Below are 15,151 nucleotides of genomic sequence, written 5' to 3' on the forward strand. Positions count from 1 at the left end.
CAAACTTAAAACAAAATTAATTATAGTCCTAAGAGTCTTTTACCTCAAAGAGTTAAGTTTCACTAATTATGGCTTAAAGCCAGATACAGTTAATTTTATTTTCATGGAAGTGTAATAAGCAGTAAAGATTTACTAGGACTCACATATACAAGAAATTTTACCTAACATCCTTTCTTTCCCAAATTTAAACTTGTCTTGGTGAAAAAGCCAATTATTAGAAATCATTTATATAAAGCTGCAATTTCTCAGTAAGCTAAATGAATTGTTTAGGAACTCAATAACATAAACAAATTCTTCTCTCAAAGCGGACGACCTTGCTCAGAGAACTGATTACTAAGAGCCTTGGCAAACTTACAAAGTAAAGGGAATTGCCTTGTGCCCCTCCTTTTCACTCATAAGTAATTAAAAAGTCTAAGTTTTCACTTGAAAACAGTGACTTCAAATAACTTAGTTAACAATTTGGTAATTTTCATAAATGATATTTAAATTGTTTTAGTTCTAAGTTGTTTGTTAATCATAGGTAAAGATGGGAATACCTGATTTTCTAATTGACAGTTATAGAACATTATAAAACAAGATTACCTGTACTTGATAAAATAATGTAGCTGGCTTTACACAGCTTTCCCACTATCTTGTAGTTCACATTTCAATAACATTCAAATTATTAAAAACTGCTTGACATAACACATAAAAGTTTACCAATTTGTAATGATAGTAGATTCTTAAAACTTGAAACAAACATATTACTGATTTGAATGAACTAAATTACCTTTTGATTGTGTTCCAATACTTAACCTGTTCTAATTCTCACTCTCTTTCTTCCCCACCCTAACTTGACCAAGGCTGGGATGCGAGAGAAAGGAAGAGAATATTTTTTCAACAACTTATCTTTGTACATTCAAAGCTTTTGGCCAGAGCTTTAGAATGCAAAAAGAAAGAATTTCTTCCTATCAGTTCTCTAAAAGTTTCCAAATCTTTTTGCTCATAAACCCTCTGTTCACACTGTGCAAATAAATTATACCTTCCTTAAGCTTTCAACACATACTCCTCTCATCCCTACATGCTTAAACTTTCTTGTCTTCCTACCACCTAATTATCCCTCTGATGGACTTTGATTAAAGTCCCTTTAAAACTGCACATATCTAACATCTTTCTAATTCTGACCTGACACTTCAAGGATCCTTCTCAACTTGCTTTTTATCAATCACATAACCTAAATAATGAAGTATTTTTTTTCTCCCATTCTCTCCCCCATCCACCCGCTCCCGGGAATGCCGCTGGTATTAGGGAGAGGGAAAGTGAGAAAGTCACTAGCAGCATTTCAGAATCCAGTTGCAGCCCTTGGCTGCCTGACAGAAAAGGATCAGACAAATTATAAACATTAATCACAGATCATTATTCACACAGGCACAGACAAACAGAGAACAAAATGACAGGGAGAATCCAAAAGCGAGAAACTTGTCAGAAATCCCCTACACAAAATAAAATAATACTACTTTTTATTTTATTTTATCTTTTCTTTTCATGGTATTCAAAAACCAGGCAAAATCTTTCTTAAGGTTTTGATGTTTATAAGAGGCAAAGCAATCTGTAGTTTTATAGGGATTTCTCATCCTGCCGCTTGAGCCTTTTTTACAGCTCAGGGCATGGAGAGTGTGCAGGGGGCTACAACCAGATGTCCAAAAGTAATTAATAATCCCCTGTCTATTGCTAATGATTTTAATACTTGTAAATAATATTCCTTGCCTTTCTGCTCTGTTGATAAAGCTTGTCCCATTTTTACTGCTTATATTTTCAAAACATACACACTAATCTATTTTTCTAATTCCGCTTAACCTGGTAAAAAAAACTACTTAGAATCTACTACCCTTACCTTGGTTGCCGTCTTTTTTCAAACAGCAGGAATCGCCTCTTTTCCCATCAAGCGATCCTTCTGCTGTCTTATTTCAAACAGCGGGAGTCGCTTACTTACCAGTGACTCCATTTCCCATCTTGTTTCAGGCGGGTGGAGCGCTCCTCATCACAGCTGCTGGCCAGGCAGCCCACCTGGGTCAAGGGCTCCTCACCAGGGAAAGCCACTCTTTCAGGCTCCCAATTGCCCCACGTTGGGGCCACTTGTTGCAGACTTCTGAGTCCACTATGAAGTTATCCAGTGAGGCTGAAAAGAGTGAAAAAGAGAAAGAAGGAAAGAGAAGAGAGAGAGAGAGAGAGAGAGAGAGAGAGAGAGAGAGAGAGAGAGAGAGAGAGAGAGAGAGAGAGAGAGAGAGAGAGAAATGCGGACCAGGGGGTAGCAAGTATAAACAAGCTCCGTTTATTGATCTCAGAGTTAGGGGTTTTACACCCCATTCGTGGGAACAGAATCAAGAATGGAAAAAACCAAGTATCAACAAGTAATTCTTCTCATGGTAACAGTCACTGGGGGCAGTAACCCCCCGGAATCATCTCCTCACTTCCCGATTATCTTTCAAAGTTTATTGACAAATCCTTCATCCTCTCAAGGGACAGACAGTGCCTGGAAGAGGTCGCAGAGCCTACGTTCTGACCGAGACGGCTCTTAGATAATGGACAGGAACACGAACATCCCGACATGACCTATATCCTCAAACCCATCAGTGCAAGCCCTCAACATGAAAGGAGAAACAGAATAAAAGAAATAAGGGGGAAATAGGATGGAGAGAAATACAGTTAGCAAACATAAGTGGTAAAAAAAAAATTCTTGAAGCCAAGTTCCACTGATAAAGGCCTTGTTTCTCAATTACATAGACAAGTCAGTCAAATTTATAAAAATAAGAGCCATTCCCCACCAGATCAATGATCAAAAGATATGACCAGTCAGTTTTCAGATGAAGTAATCAAAGCTATCTATAGCCATATGAAAAAATGTTGTAAATCATTACTGATTGGAGACATGCAAATGAAAAAATTGGGAGGTGCTACCTCACACATACTAGGTTGGCTAATAGGACAGAAAATGACAAATTCTGGAGGGGATGTGGGAAATTTGAGACATTAATATTCTGTTGGTGGAGCTGTGAACAGATTTAACCGTTCTATAAAGCAATTTGGAACTTTGTCCAAAGGGCTATAAAACCATGCATACCCTTTGACCTAGCAATACCACTGCTAGATCTTTATTCCAAAAGATATTAAAAAATACTAAATGGACCTCTACATACAAAAATATGTATAGCAGCTCTTTTCTCATGGCAAAGAACTGGAAATTGAGGGGATAAGCATCAATCGGGAATGGATGATTAAGTTGTGGTATGTAAGTGTGATGGAATGCTATAAGAAATGATGATCAGGGTGGTCTCAGAAAATCCTAGAAACATTTACATGAACTAAAGCAAAGCGAAACGAGTAGTTCCAGGTGAACATGGTACACAGTAACAGCTCTATTATAAGATGATCAGCTATGAATGACTTAGCTATTTTCAGCAATATAAAGATCTAAGACAATTCTGAAGGACAAATGATGAAAAATGCTATCCATCCCCACAGAAAAAACTGGTGGTCTCTGAATACAGATCAAAGCATACTTTTTTTTAACTTTATATTTCTTGATGGGTTTTTTTGGTCTATTTTTTCTTTTATAACATAACTAATATGGAAATATGTTTTACATGACCAAATATGTACAACTTATATCAAACAGCTTACCTGCTCGATGCGAGGGAGGGGGAGCGGGGTAGAGATTGAGGGAGGAGTAAGGGAGAGAATTTAGAACTCAAAAGTTTAAAATGAATGTGAAAAATTGTTTTTACATATAATTGGGGAAAAATAAAATACTAAATAAATATTAACAACAACAACAACAACAACAACAACTTAAGTGGACCATCCCGAAGACCCTTTACATCATGTGAATTTACCCACAGAAGTGGAAAAGGGCAGGAGGGAAGTGGGAAGGGGACTGCACCCCTGTGGAGGAGGGGTTGGCACATGGTTCCAGGACACGTGGAGCCTGGGCACTGAGAAGCAAGAGCAGGAGGAGGAACACGTGGCTGGTGGGGCCAGCCACATGAGGGCCCGGCTGGAACTGAAAGGAAGAACATGCCAGCAGGCAGACACATGAAGGCCGGACACGCAAACATTCAGGAAAGGACAGGCCACACTCGGTGGGGACCAGGGACAAACACATTGTACACCCACATGGATGGACAAAATACCAAAATGTAGGGACCAAACTCTCGGGCAGGTGGGCAGAGTGAAACCAAGGTCTCCTCTCTCAGCAGTGGAGGTCTCAAGCCAAGTCCCCATTCAGCAGTGGTGGTGGCTGTCTCTCTGCAGGTCTGTTCTTCTGCTTTCACTTGGAGGACTTTCTTTTACCTCTTTCTTTGGGGCAGAGGGTTAGTGGTGGTAGGAGGCCACAGAGCACCAAGTTGAGGGACAGGAGGAGAAAGAGATCCCAGTACAGTATGGTAAAGCAGAGGTGTTTTCTTGGAATGCACATTTCTTATAGAATTCCTTACATAAAGTCGAGTTTGTATAATGTGAATTTCCATGAAGCACCATTTGTCTGTACTCCTTTCTATCCTCATTCAGTTTTCTCCAGAGGTCTTTCATATCTAAGTTTTCTAAAATTCTATCACTCGTCTTAACTTCTTTCTTATTCATTTTATGCTTAGGTTTATCTAGCTCTCAGAACAAAGTTGAGGTAACCCACTACTATAGTTTTCCCGTCTATTTCTTCCTGTACCTCGTTTAATTTTTCCTTTAAGAATTTGAGTCCTATGCCATTTCCCAAATATGTTTACTATTGATAGTACTTCATTGTCTGTCATTCCTTTGAACAAGAGGTCGTTTCCCTGCTTACCCCCTTTACTAGGTGTATTTGTGCTTTTGCTTTGATCTCAGGATCTGACTGCCACCCCTCCATTTTTTAATTTAGCAGAGGTATAACAGTTTCTCCTCCAGCGCCCTATTTTAACTCTGTGGTTCTCTCTTTGTTTCAAGCATGTTTCTTTTAAAACAAACAAACACACACATTTTTGGATACTGCTTTCTAATCCATTTTGCTATCCCCTTCCATTTTATGCATGAGTTCATCCCATTCACAAAGTGAGGATGAGGAACTATACATTTCCCTCCATCCTATTTTCTTCTGTTTCTCCTTCTCTCTCTCTTTTTATCCTGTCTCTCCTCTCATTTCAGTTTTGCATATAACCACTGTATTCTTTTATCAGCTTGCCCTTTTATCACCAATTTTTCTTTCTCTTTTCCATTCTCTTACTTACCTCTAGAGTAAGATGGATTCTTATGACCAATTGAGTAAGTATATATAGATACAGATACAAAATAGATATAGATATTTTCCTCTTTGTGAACCAATTTAGATGTGACTGAAGTTCAAGCATTGGCCACTCTGCCCTGCGACCTTTCTCCACTCCAGGGTAAAAGCTCTTCCTTCCACACCTATTTTATACGAGATCATTTCCCCCATTCTTTCTCTCCCTTCTGCCTTCTCCCAGGGCATCCACATTTCTCACCCATCCCTTTATTTTACATCATCTCAACCTAACTGGTTTCCTATGTAAAAACTTCTTTTTATGCAAAATCCCTCTAACCTATTCTAATAACGACAACATTCTTAAAGATATGTGTATCCTCTTCTCTTATAGAAAAGTAGACAATTTAACCTTATTGAGTCGCTTAGGATTTCTCTTTCATATTTACCTTTTAATGTTTGTCTTGTATTTGAAAGTCACATTTTCTCTTCAGCTCTGGTCTTTTCATCAGGAATGCTTCAAAGGTCTCTACTTCATCATATATCCATTTTTCCCTCCATGTGTTTCTGTAGAGAGTAAGCCTGTGGTCAGTAGAAGGTTCTCAGAGTGTGTGTCTTCAACCCGAAATGTCTTGTCTGCTGAGTGTTCTGAGGCTACGGGTGCTTCCACAGAGAGTAAGCTTGTAGTAACTGGAATGTTCCCAGAGAGAGTGTTTCCTGCCACAAGTATCTTTTCCTCCAGGTGTTGAGAGTAGATGTTTTTTGCCAGAGAGCGATCCTGCAGTAAGTAGAATGTTCCCAGAGAGAGTGTCTCCTGCCACAAATATCTTTTCCTCTGAGTGTTCAGAGAGTAGATGTGTTTCCACAAAACGCAAGCCTGTAGTATCTGGTGTAAGAAAGAGACTGGAAAGCCTCTCTGGGCAAAGAAACCAACCTTGATTATGGGAAACAAAGGTGGGGTCTCAGACCACACTGGGCAGACTATAGACCCCACCAATGCTTCTCTCAAAGGTTAGTTTCTTTACCCAGAAAGCCTACCCAGTTTCTTTCTTACACTGGAATGTTCCCAGAGAGAGTATCTCTCCTGTCACAAGTATCATTCCCTCCAAGTGCTCTGAGACTAGATGTTTTTTGACAGAAAGTGATCCTGCAGTAAGTAGAATGTTCTCAGAGAGAGTGTCTCTCCTGTCACAAGTATCATTCCCTCCACATGCTCAGAGACAGAGTTTTTTGACAGAAAGCGATCCTGCAGTAAGTAGAATGTTCTCAGAGAGAGTGTCTCTCCTGTCACAAGTATCATTCCCTCCACATGCTCAGAGACAGAAGCTTTTTGACAGAAAGCGATCCTGCAGTAAGTAGAATGTTCTCAGAGAGAGTGTCTCTCCTGTCACAAGTATCATTCCCTCCACGTGCTCAGAGACAGATGTTTTTTGACAGAAAGCGATCCTGCAGTAAGTAGAATGTTCTCAGAGAGAGTGTCTCTCCTGTCACAAGTATCATTCCCTCCACGTGCTCAGAGACAGATGTTTTTTGACAGAAAGCGATCCTGCAGTAAGTAGAATGTTCTCAGAGAGAGTGTCTCTCCTGTCACAAGTATCATTCCCTCCACATGCTCAGAGACAGATGTTTTTTGACAGAAAGCGATCCTGCAGTAAGTAGAATGTTCTCAGAGAGAGTGTCTCTCCTGTCACAAGTATCATTCCCTCCACGTGCTCAGAGACAGATGTTTTTTGACAGAAAGCGATCCTGCAGTAAGTAGAATGTTCTCAGAGAGAGTGTCTCTCCTGTCACAAGTATCATTCCCTCCAAGTGCTCAGAGACTAGATGTTTTTTGACAGAAAGTGATCCTGCAGTAAGTAGAATGTTCCCAGAGAGAGTGTCTCTCCTATCACAAGTATCATTCCCTCCACGTGCTCAGAGACAGATGTTTTTTGACAGAAAGTGATCCTGCAGTAAGTAGAATGTTCCCAGAGAGACTGTCTCCTACCACAAGTATCTTTTCCTCTGTGTACTATTTTAGTGGTGTTGACTGCTTTTCCTTCCTAAAACAAAAGATACCATTTGTCACATGGCATGGCTCTCAGAGAGGAGGAGAGGGAGAGGGGGCAATACATGGGATACCATGAAGTAAGACACAGTAACCATGAGTAAAAACTTTTAAATGAGGTCAAGAATCTACAGAGTATTCATGGAGAGGTGGGAAAGGGCAAAAAAAGAGGTTTTGGACGTGCAGAGTGATTTCTTCCACCTCTGCAGCTTCAGGATCAGGGATTGGCTTGAGACCTCTAGTGCTGAGAGAGGAGACTTTTGGCTGCTCTGCCTGTTATCTGCCTGTCTGGTATCTGTGTCTGTCTTCTGTCCACCCACAATTGGGTACTGTGTGTCTTTCCTCATCCATGTGTTGCCTGTCTTCTTCTTCATGTGGCCATGTCCAGCTTCCATACGTCTGTCACCTGCTTGTTCTTCCTCTCAGTTCTGGCCAGGTCATCCATCATGTGACTGGCCCCGACCCTGGCCAGATCCTCTTCCTGCTCTTGCTTCTCTGTCCCAGGCCTCCCCTGTGTCCTTGAACCATCTCCTGGCCCCCTCCCTTCACAGGCCTGTGACCCCCTTCCTGCCTCCCTCCTTCTCTTGTAGCCGGATGTGTGGGCAAATTCACATTGCTTCAAAATCCTTTTACTTGGAGGTTTGCCCAAGAGTCCACTTACCCAAAATAAGAACTGTCTGTAGTTGATGGGAAAAAAAACAGATGGCATAAGTGGAAAGCTGTTTTGCAGGAATTTGAGAAGAGTTCAACACTTCACACAACAGATCAAATTAAACTATAAGGGAATACATGAATTACGTATGATAATTAAAAAAATAAAGTGATAAGTAATGAAAATTATAAATGAGAAATCTATAAGAGATGGAATTATAATCATTCATATTTACTCTAGCTTAGACCTGTAACTCAATTTACTCATTCTATAGCTATAGATGAAGCTCTTCCTATGTGCTGGGCACAGAGAAAGACAGGTGGCCTAATTAAGCAATCAGCAAGCATTTCTTAAGTACCTCCTGCATAACAGGTACACTGCTAGGTTCTGGAGATGCATACCCTATTAAGGTCACAGTCCTGATGAGGAATGCCCTTGACAACAACTTGTATCCAGAGCCCCTGAACTAACCAGCCTCCAGTCCCTAACTAAAAACTGACCACAACAGCACACAGTTAGAACTAATTAACATGCCAACTGTTCCATCAGTCAATCCTAGGCACCCTTGCCCTATAAAAGCTTTCTCTATGATGGGTACAAGGGTCTGGGAGTGGTACCACAGAGAATATAAACTACCTTGAATGTAAGCAGCAGCAAGAGAAACTTCAACTATCCCAAGGGAAAACGTGAAAGCTGTTTGGACACTCCACTGCCTACACAGACTTCTGGGTGACAACTTTCTGGCAAGAGGAAACAGGGACCCTGAGGAGCAGGATCCATTAGAGTCCCAAGGGATCAGGGGTTCTTCCTGGGTAAGGCCCAGAGCACAGACCAGGAAAGCAGTGACCAAACCTCTCCCCAAATGCATCACTTTGGAACCACCAAAAACTCTGAAACCCCCAGAGCTAGCTCTGAAAACAGCAGTGTGAAAGGCCTGAAGTTGCAGACAATCACTCCCCTCGCCCTTTCACAGACACGTGGGCTTTAGCTGAAGTATAAAATGCAATGGTAGCAATCATGATCTCAGACAAGCCAAAAGCTGAAATAGTCCTAATTCAAAGGGATAGGGAGAGCAACTACATCTTGCTAAAAGGTACCATAGACAATAATATAATATCAATACTAACCAAAGATGCACCAAATGGCAGAGTATCCAGCTTCTGAAAGGGAGTGTTAAAGGACATGCAGAAGGACATAGACAGTAAAACTAGACAGTAAAACTATACCAACGGGTGACCCCAACTTTCACCTCTCAGAATTAAGCAAATCTGTGCCTAAAATAACAAAAGAGAAGTTAAGGAGAGGAAAAGAATATCAGAAAAGTCAGATAGGATAGAAATCTGGAGAAAATTGAATGGAAATAGAAAGGAATATAACTTTTTCTCAGCTGTACGTGACACCTTCAGAAAAAATAAGCATATATTAGGGCATAAAAACCTCATAACCAAATGGAGAAAAACAGAAATACTAAATGCACCTTTAACAGACCACAATGCAATATCATTACAGAGATGTAGAAACACAGATTAAAAGTTAATTGGAAAATAAAATACCCAAGCCTAAAGAATGAGTGGATCAAAGAACACAACACAGCATCAACCAATAATTTCTTTAAAGTGAATTAAAACAATGACGCAACATATCAAAATTTGTGGGATGCTCCCAAAGCAGTATTTAGGGGAAATTTCTATGTCTAAATTCTTACATCCATAAAACAGAGAAAGAGCAGACCAAGGAACTGGGCATAAAATGTATCAATCTAGGAAAAGAACAAATGACAAAATCTTCAATTAAACATCAAATTGGAAATCAAAGGTGAGACTAAGATGTTTAAAAAGTAAAATTATAAAATAAAAGCAGGTGCTGCTTTTATGAAAATACTAATAAAAACAGATAAACCTTTAGGTGACTTGATTAACAAAAAGAAAGAAGAAAACCAAATTGCCATTCTCAAAAACAAAAGCGTATGCGTAACCAATGAAGAGGAAATGAAAGCATCATGTAGGAGTTATTTTGCCCAATCCTATGCCAGCAAAACTGGCAATCTACATGAAATAGATGAATACTTACAAAAACATAAACTGCCCATGTCAAAAGAAGAGGAAACAGAATACATAAATAACAATATCTTAAAAGAAAAAATATTGAAAAAAGCATAAATGAGTTTCCTAGGAAAAAATTCCCAGGAGTAGATCAACCGTGAAAGTGAATTCTACCAAACATTTAAAAACATTTCATCCCAATACTATATAAACTAACTGAAACAACAGGTAAAGAAGGACTCCTATCAAATTCCTTTTATGGCACAACTATGTTTTTGATACCTAAAAAAGGTATAGGGATTTACACATGCTAATACCTTATTGGAGGAGCTGTGAAATGACACATCCAGTTTGGAAAGTAATTTGAAATTATGCAAAGAAGGAAAGGAAAATGCCCAAAGCCTTTAAAACAAAGACTCCATTACAACCCAATGATGCCATTAATAACAAAAGAGTCCATATATATTCCAAAATACTTATGACACCACTTTTTGTGACAGCTATGATTTGGAAACAGTAGATACTTATCAACAAGACATGGAACAGGAAAGGCATGGAATACTGCTACGTACTTAATGTAAATAAGAAATGATATGTGTGAGAAGTACAGAGAAGTATGGAAAGGTCTTTGTGAACTGATGCAAAGTGAATTAAACACAGCCAAGAAAACAAGGCATATACACAGTAATGACAACAATTGAAATGGAAAGAATGACTCAGCAAAAATTTAAAAGTACCTGTAACAAAATGTTAAAGATCAAGTGGGAATGAAAAGGAAACATGAGAAGACACCATCACCCTACCCCATTCAGGAAGTGAGCAGTCCATGGGTGTTACACATTGCACACTTTTGCCCAAATGCATTGATCAGTTGTGCTCACTTTTCTTTTTCTTCCTAAAGCAAGAAATATGATTCGTCACATGGCATGGCTCTTGAGGATGAGGGGAGGGAGAGATACATGGGATACCCTGGTGATGTAAGAAACAGAAAACATCAATAAAAAAGGAGTCAAGTATCTCAAGGGTAATAACAGAGGTGGGGAAGGAGGAAAGGAAGGGGTTTGGGTTAGTGATTTATCAGTAGCAGATCCAAAGACATTACAAATCTGTGATTATGCAAACAATTACTGTTGTTGTTTAGTCCCGTCTGACTTTTCCTGCCCACATTGGGGTTTTCTTGGCAAAGATACTGAAGTGGTCTGCCATTTTCCTTCTAAAGCTCATCTGACAGAGGAGGAACTGAGGGACTTGCCCAGAGTCACATAGCTACTAAGTGTCTGAGGCCAGATTTGAACTCAAGAAGATGATTCTTCCTGACTTCAGGCCCCACAGAATACCTAGCTGCCCAGAAAACAATTTCAACTCCAGTGTACCCCACCCAATCTCATGACCCCCAAGCCCCAGACCTGCAGACTAAGGCATGGGCAGGCAGCAAGCCCTAAGCAGGAGCATCCCTGGAGGAGAAGGCACACACAGGTTCACTCTTGAACATAGCCATACATACACACATATACACACCCACATGGACTCTCTCTCTCTCTCTCTCTCTCTCTCTCTCTCTCCTCTCTCTCTCCCCCCCCCACACAAACACGTTCCTACTGACAGAAACAACACAGGCACAAACAAAGGTACTGATACACCCACCCTCACACACATTTTCTGAGCACTAACTGGGGATGGCAGAGGGTCAGCTTCATGAAAAGGTTAGGGGGGAAGGGAAGAGAAAAAGAAAGTGAGGGGCTGAGGCAGGTGCAGGGAGGGGGCACTTACTTCACTCACAACCCCATAGGCACTAGCAGGACCCTCAGGATAGGTCAGTCTGGAAGATGGAGGAAAGATGGAGGCAATGGAGCAGAAGGGTGGGTGTGGAGTGGAAGGGGAGGAGAAGTGGGGGGGGGGCATGTAGACCTCCAACTGCTCACCCCACTCACAGCCTCCTCCAGAGTCAAAGAAGACTTACACTTAATAGAGGGTCAGAGGGGGTGGCATTGTGACATCACTGCAAGGCGGGGCTAGTCTCCCAGAAGAGCAGGGGGAGGAGAAGAGGTCTCTAACATCAGGCCCAGAGCACTGGGGAGCCGCCCCCCACCCCAGTCATTTCTCTCTGTCCCTATCACCCACACTGGCTACAGAAGGGGGTTGCAGCTGCATCCTTGACCTTGAAGTGATCCTGGAGCTTGCCAGGGTCCCAGGTTCCTGAGGGTAGGCTGCTGGGGCTGGGGGGGGCAGCAGCTGAGCTCAGCTTGGGGTTGTTGAGGGTGGGCCCCTTTACAGAAACTGGGAGGGGGAAGACAAAGAGAGGAAGGGGGAGGTGGAGGGAGGGCTGTCCTGGGCTCCACAAAAGGGAGGAGCACAGTAGCTGCAGCAGCATATGCAAACCACTAGCCCTTGAATGGGACTTGGATTCCTCACAACCTCCAGAGTAGAGGAAGAAAGGGCTGGTGTGGGGAAGGGGCGGGGCTCAGCCTCCTTTCTCTAGGCAGGAGAAGACAAAGGCAGGGAGGGACAGGGGTCACCAAGGGAGGCCACAGGTCTGCCCCTACTCTTTACCCTTATCACCTGGGGAACTGCTAACCAAAGTGTGAAACATAATGAACATCATGGAATACTACTACCAGGCTGTGAGAAATGATGTGTGTGATGAGTACAGAGAAGTACAGAAAGATCTTTGTGAACTGATGAAAAGTGAATTAAGCAGAGTAAAAAAAAAGAAAAAACAAAACACTACATACAAACAGTAACTACAACAACTGACAGGAAAAGAATGAGACATAAAAAATTAACCAAAATGTTAATGATCAAGTGGGAATGAAAAGGAAACATGAGAAGACACCATCACCCTACCTCGGCCAGGACTTAAGGGGTCCACAGGTGTTATAAGTTGCACGCCTTTTCCACCTGTACCAATCAGCTGTGCTCACTTTTCTTTTCCTCCCTAAAAGAAAAAAATACTCTTTATCACATCACATGGCTCTTGAGGATGGGGAGATACCCTGGTGATATAAGAAACAGAAAACAATAAAAAAAGTTTAAAAAGAGGTCAAGTATCTCACAGGTAATAAGGGAGGTGGGGAAGGAGGAAAGAAAGGGCTTTGGGTTAGTGATTATCAGCAGCAAATCCAATCTATACTACATATCTGGGATTCTGAAAACAATTGTTCTTGTTTACTTCTGTCTGACTTTTCCTGACCCCATTTGGGGGTTTCTTGGCAAAGACACTGGAGTGGTTTGCCATTTCCTTCTGAAGCTCATTTGACAGGTGAGGAAGTGAGGCAAAGACAGTGAAGTGACTTGCTGAAGGTCACACAGCTGGTAAGTGTCACAGGCCAGGTTTCAACTCAAGGAGATGATTCTTCCTGACTTCAGGCCCATTGGGACACCTAGCTGCCTGGAAAACAATGGGAACTTGTTAAAATGTGGGAGGTTGATCAGTGGGAAAGATGAGTTATGCAATGTACAGACGCAAACAAATAAAATAACTTAGTAGTTAATAAATCCAAAGACAGCAATTGGGTGGGTGGGGGGAAGGGAGCACACACTAGTTGATGGGGAAAAAAAAAACAAATGGGATAAGGGAAAAGCAGTTTGCCAGAAATACAACAGGACATCAACACCTTTCGAATCAAACTACAAATGGATCCACGAATTAGGTGTAAGAGGGGAGTAGGCAGCAAATTAGAGGAACAAGGAGGAAATTACTTTTCACCTCTATGGATAGGAGAAGAGGTTATGACAGAAGAAGCAACAGAGAATCACAGAAAATTAAACAGATAATTCTGCTTCTAAAAAGTTGAAATGTCATTGCACAAACACATCAAATGCAGTCAAAACAGGAACGGTAACATTCAATGAGGAAAAACATCTTTGCAGCAAAGTTCTCTAAGGACTGTTGCATATGCAAGATTTAAAAGGCACTGATTCCAATTTCTAAGATAAGAGCCATGCTCCAAAAGGTCAAAGGAACAGGAGGTTTTCAGAGGAAGAAATCCAAACTATCGCAGCTTTATGACAAAATGTTCCAAATCCCTCATAATGAGAGGGGTGCACCTTAAAAAGTATCTCTTCTTTCTGTCTGCAAATCATAGAGATCTGCAGGTTCAGGGACAGTCCCCTCTTTCTGTTCCCCAACAAGGTACATGGAAATGCCCCTTTCACCAGGTGCTGGGTGAAACCAGAACAAAAAATAAATATACCATTAAATTAAACAACAGCAAACAAAAGGGATGATATGGAAAAGGGGAGGGGAAGAGTCCTACACTGTCTCAGAGGTATCTGGCCACAGGGGGAGACCCAGGCTTGGACACCACAGGGCTTGCACCCCACTGGAGGGGAAGCCAGCAGAGAGCAGTGAAAACCTGCAGCTAGGGACCCACAGACCCCAGGTTGTACTGTTTAGTCAGGAACTGATTTTCAAAAGCCCCACTTTTTAATTCTGGTAGTCCACATTACTTGGCAGAAAAAAAAATTCTAGAATAAAGTAAGATCTTAGTCAAGTTCCCATGGGTAACCAAACTTCCTAAGATACTGAATTTACCTCACCTCCCCGGCACACACGCGCACACACACACACACACACACACACACACACACACACACACACACACACACACACACACACACAAGGGGAGACCAGCTGGTTGTATGTCTCTATATTATGGGCCCAAACCTGCAGGTATTTAACTAATTGGCAGAAATTGACCCAAGACAACCCTGTCACTATTAGCCAACTGGAAGTTCTTTTGATCTCAATAAAATAAATTACCTTAAGAAATGTTGTGATGAAGTTGGCAAGAAAATTAAATATCCCGAGTGGAATGCTTTTAATAAATGGCTACTCAAAACCACCAGAAAGAAGTCTCTTGTAACTTGGTTTCCTTGAAGGAAAGTTTAAATGCAATTAAAAACAAAGGGGAAAGGGGGGAAGAGAAGATTTGTGCCCTCCAGAATGACAGTCAGAATAGTACTGCTCCATTAAAAGAGTAAATCAAGGATTTCCCTGCATGGAGGACCAAGTCACTTCTCCCACAAAAGATTTATCCAGCCATCCCTGGGAAAGATTCACCCTCCTCTCTCTGAGGAGGAGGAAGGCAAGCAGGAGACTCCTTCCTAGACTGTCTCCTCTCTGCCCAGTCCCCAGGCCAAGCCAAGGATGGGAGGAAGGAAGGAAGGTTGGGAAAATCCAC

The 15,151-nt window shown here is 41.5% G+C and overlaps 1 long non-coding RNA gene across 1 annotated transcript; it reads right to left on the minus strand.

Moving 5' to 3' along the window:
* Window positions 1–2,288: 2,288 nt before the first annotated feature.
* On the minus strand, window positions 2,289–6,445 carry LOC144454952 (uncharacterized). Its single transcript, XR_013483496.1, has 2 exons — window positions 5,677–6,445; window positions 2,289–4,335 (listed from the first exon to the last, which is right to left on the minus strand). It is a non-coding gene; the product is annotated as an uncharacterized LOC144454952 (long non-coding RNA).
* Between the last annotated feature and the right edge of the window lie 8,706 nt (window positions 6,446–15,151).

Source organism: Phascolarctos cinereus, unplaced genomic scaffold, assembly GCF_003287225.1.
Source record: "Phascolarctos cinereus isolate Bilbo 61053 unplaced genomic scaffold, phaCin_HiC Scaffold_838;HRSCAF=1490, whole genome shotgun sequence".
Classification (NCBI taxonomy): Eukaryota; Metazoa; Chordata; class Mammalia; order Diprotodontia; family Phascolarctidae; genus Phascolarctos; species Phascolarctos cinereus.